This window comes from Macaca fascicularis, chromosome 15 (genome assembly GCF_037993035.2).
Source record: "Macaca fascicularis isolate 582-1 chromosome 15, T2T-MFA8v1.1".
Lineage (NCBI taxonomy): Eukaryota > Metazoa > Chordata > Mammalia > Primates > Cercopithecidae > Macaca > Macaca fascicularis.
The window spans coordinates 117,520,341-117,525,467 of NC_088389.1; positions in this window are offsets into that span (position 1 = coordinate 117,520,341).

Genomic DNA, 5,127 nt, shown 5'->3' on the forward strand with positions numbered 1-5,127 from the left:
ATGGTCTAGAGGTGAAGTATCCCAAGCGGATGTGTCGTGCTGAGCTGTATTAGCTAAACTCTGTGCTGGAAAAATAAGACTGCACTCTCTGTCAGCTTGACCTGGTGCTCACCCATTGTGAAGGCCCTCACTCTAATCCCTGAGCTTCTGAATGTGTCACCTTACATGGCACAGGGGACTTTATGGATGTGAGTAAACGTCCAGTCTTTCAGATTAGACTGGGCTCGTCTGGATTATACAGATGAGATACAACGTCACTGGCTTTGAAACTGCAGGGAGGGGCCACAAGCCAATGGAGGAATGTGGGCTGCCTCTAGAGGTTGGAAAAGGTCATGGATTCTCCCCACATTGGCCTTCAGATAGGAAAGTAGCCCCGCTGAAACCTCGATTTTAGCCCAGTGAGACCCATGTCAGACTTCTGACCGACAGAACTATAAAATAATAAATTTGTATTATTTTAAGCCACTAAATTTATGGTCATTTGTGGCAGCTATGGAAAGCTAACATATTCATTAACAGATCTTGAGAAGAGCTAGAGGCCAGAGGCCAAAAAACACTTCATAGTCGGCTTGGCAGCTAATAGCAGGAAACAAGCATTAAATTGTGTGTCCTGTGCTTCTCTGCACTAGTCCCACTCTGCTCAGTTATAAAGGGCTGTAATGAGAAGAGGGAGATGAAAAAGAACTGAAAGTATTTACCGACGTGGAGAGGAAGTAGATGACAAAGGTCAGCATAAATTGGGCTGTCTCCCGTCTTTTAGGGCAAGTAAAAGGCTGGTGAGCCATAGAGTTGTGAAAATTGTATTTTAAAATCAAAGTTGGGAAAGGCTTCGAAGTTGGAGTACTTTTTTCAAGCTCTAGGATTGTAAATATATTAAGGTGATAAAATAAAATGGTGCATGTGAGATCTCTTTGAAAACTATAAATTATAAGATGAAGTGGGCTAGATAGTTGTCTCCAAAAGAGTAAGTCCAGGTCCTAATTCCTAGAACATCTAAATGGACCTCATTTGGAAAAAGGGTCTTTGCCAATGCGATCACATTAAAGATCATGAGAAAAGGTATTCTGAATTACCCCTAAATGCAATCACATATACTTTCCCAAGACAGACACAGGTAGGAGAAGAGGAGGAAGCAATGTGGCCACAGAGACAGAGACTGGAGTGATGGAGCCAAAAGCCCATGTTGGCAGCTGTCATATGCTGAAGGAGTCACAATCTTTCCTCATAATCCAGAGGAAGTGGCACCCTGCCAGCACCTTGATTTCAGACTTCTGGCCTCCAGAACTGTGGGATAATACCTTTCTGTTATTTTAAGGCACACAGTTTCTGGAAATTAGGTATGGCAGCCCTAGAAAACTCATATATGTAAGGTTAGGAGCTAAGCTAGAAAATACAAGTACTACTAGAAATGGCAATATGTTCATTTATGAGTGTTATTAAGTGGTCCACTGACATTCCTATGTTATAGTAGGATGATGTGAGTAGCACGTGAACACCTAATCGGATTTCAAGTTCATGAGTAGGTGGTGAGATCCTTGAGGATCCTGTTTTCTCCTGGTGCCCCCCGTAGTGCTGGGTGCCAAATAGGTGCCCAACAAAATATTTTCGGATTTGCATCTCGTAACAAGGAGTAATTCCTCCAAAGAGGAACTCATCAAGAATGTGGAAAAGTAGAACTGCTCCCGTCAGGAACTGTGGCCCTGTGGAACCCCAGGTCACTCTTTCTCTTGGGAGCTACTGAATTCTCAGGAAAAGCCTATATAAGTCCAGCAACTTCAGGGTCATCTATGACACTCTGTGGACCCCTCATGAAGGTTTTCCCCCTAACTCATGCAAGAGAAGTTGACCGTTCCCCAAAGCCACATTGACCAGGTGAATTCATGTGACATGAGGGGATGGGATCAAATTTTCCAAGGTCCGGGTGGTGAAGCTACCTCTACCCAAGAGGGAGCCCGTTACGTCACATTCCCATTGGCCTCCATTCAAACCTGAGTCCTGCTGCACCATGAATTTGAGAAAACTTTTGATCTTCGGATTGCTGCCTCATTTTCTAGAAATATCTAGAAAGTTTCTAGAAATAGTCATTTTGTGTGGAAGCCTCAAGGTCCTTTACTGGCTAGCTTTGGCTCCTGTCACAATACCTTTCTCTCAGTCAGCATGACAACCATCTGCCCTTGAGGCTGACAGGCCAAAACAAATATGATTAGGGTTGCTATCTTCAGAGTGCTGACAGCACCCTAGGTGTTGGACAACTGGCGTGTTGGTTCCAGAATTGTTCCCCAGCCAAATGCAGCCAGCCCAAGTCACAATGCCAAGCCTGGTTCCCAAGGGACTTTGCAGAAACTGAAAAGTGAGAGAGGATACTATATACATTTGGATGAGAAATATGCTTCCATCAGCACTGGTTCCCCTACCCGATTCAGCAATACATGAAGCTATTAAAAAGAATGCATGTTTTAGTTACAAGTTTGGCAATTGTTCATTTATCACTATACAGTCTCCTTCCACCCAAATATGCCCAGGAGTCAAACGCCCCGAATCTCTTTTCTCTCTCATGGATGAAATTAATCATCTATCCAAATGAGATTTTCTGTGCTACGTTGGCATGACTGCCCCTGTCTGGGATCCTGATGTCCCACTCAAGAGAATGGCTCTGTTGTTCTCCTCAGACTGAAGCCCAGAGCAGCTAATTCGCCTCCTCACAGTGGCAGCCTCCACACTGAATTTGTAGGTCAGAACGTCTGTTAATTCTTTTGATCCTAGGCTTCCTTCCTTGCTGCAGCAGTTCTTGCATCTAGTCTGGTTGTGTTAGGATGGCTATGACCAGTCTTTGTCATGGTAATGGGGTTATATTCCATTCTATTTTAAAAGTAGAAGTATGATGTTTTGTTGAGGAAGTAACAATTCCTGTTATGTCAACTGCACATTGCAGAACAAATTCAGTTTTCAGTGATTCTGTTTTTTGAGATGAAATTGGAAAGGAATTTGGAAATTGTCTGGCTCAGATTCTCCATTTTCATCAGGAAATCAGAGATTCTTCCAAAGTCAAAAGCTTGTCTGTAATGGAGCAGGATTTGCAGTCAATTCTCAAAGTCCCCGTTCTAAGCTCTAACCATGACCTCAAGCTTCCCAGAATGATTGTCTGAAGATCCTTGACCATCCTGCACTTCCTTGTTAGTAGTCCCATGTCTCATGCTCCTCCTGGAAGGTGATTTTGATATCCATTTATTTTGATAGGAGAGTCCTGGCCATCATCTGGCATGAGCTGCAGAGAAGCTTGTGTCCATCTGTGAGGTGGGAGGCGTATTATTTCTCAACATAATTGCAGCGAAGCCACCAAGACTCTAGATGTTAGGGTGAAATGTCAGTCGTCCTGAATATTGGCTCTTGTTTGACAGCATCATTCACTCTTACTGCTGGGACTCACACATGGCAGTGACAGAACCCCTGAATGAGTTAAGGCGGATGCACTGATGGCCCCTCCTACAGTACTGCATTAGATGTCATCTGTGTACCCAGCTCATGAAGTTTGGCAGAACATGCAGAAAGATATGAGTAAGGAGGGCATGCTCTTCCCTTGGATGAAAGCACTATTCAAGCATCTCTCAGATAAGAGTTCCTGGCATGATACATCATCCTATCTTACCTTCTAAACAGGGTGGTGTTGAGGATAACATAGCAAGATGACATGTAAAAGCACGTAGAAGGTTTTCATCAGCAAAAATTAATATGACTGATAAGTACTTGACTTTATGTTACCAGTCCCTTTGAAAATGTACTTCTTAAACGTGGACAAAATTGCCACATAATATGTAATGTAAATTATCTGGGAAAAATTTGCTAACCATCTTATTTTGGCCAAATGACTCCCCCAGATGGACGTGGAACTAAGACCCAGATCCAATATTGGCTGTGCCAAATGAAGAAATGGAAATAGATTTGAAAGGTGGAAACTTTGAATGGAAAACTTTTTTTCCTTGCTTTCCAACCTAGAATCTGTTCAAAAGTGTTAGACAGCTCTCAGAATCCACAGTGGGAGAATGAAATTTCAAATGGAAAATTGTAAGTGCCAAGAGCCTCTCATCACTAGGATAACGTTTTGTTTTTTTCTTTCTTGAATTCTCTGACTTCCTCTCCTTTGCTGAACTATTTTCTAACCATTTTATTAGTGTTTATCTGTTACAGTGAATCTTTTGGTTTGGGTTTTCTATAGGTTTTTGTGGACATGTGGAATAACGTCAAATCTTGTATTTTTGTAAAATTTTATCAATACATTCCAAAGAAGAGGTTCAAAGGGTGACAATAGAGAGAGGAGAGCAATTAGTCCTAACCCTTCATGTTATTCTCCTCTTTTGGCACTTTGATTCTTAGTAAGGAACAAGTCTTTCTTTTTCTTTCTTTTTTTGTTTTTTGGAGAAAGGGTTCACTCTGTCACTCAAGCTGGAGTGCAGTGGCACGACTGTGGCTCACTGCAGCCTCAACATTCTGGGCTCCAGAGATCCTCTTGCCTCAGCCTCCTTGAGTAAGTCTTCCTTGAACATTTACTTTCAACCAGGTTTGATTATCAGTTGTTTTGTTTCATTTTGGTTTTGCTTTTGCTTTTTTCTGAGTTCAGCATTTTCTTACAAATTGTCACAGTTACGCTAATTCTTAAGGAAATAGATTCACTCCACATTTGCGTTGTTGGTGTTGTAGCTACCTTCTTTGTGCAAGTGGTTCACTGATGTGTTTTTTTGGGATAATCAATACAGGTGAATATTATATATTCATCAGATTTCAGATTAGTAGTCCTCAAACACAAGGACATTGCTGGGTAAATATGAGTGAAAGAGGAAATCTTTAAAGTTAGTGTGGCTGACTCACAAGATTGATGCACTGAGAACAAATCCCATGTCATCTCCATCCCTGGATCTCAGGGAGGTGGCCTTCTTCCTCTCTTGCTCTCTGATATGTGACAGTCTGTAACATCACACAGGAAGTTTATCTGGATGGTGGCCTCCAAGTAGACCCCCAGTGGTCACAGAACAGAAAGACTCACAAGTTAATGTCCAATCGAATTTGGACACAAATTAATGTCCAACCAATTTGGACAAAACCAAATTAACATCCTTGAGTCACACAGTTTAT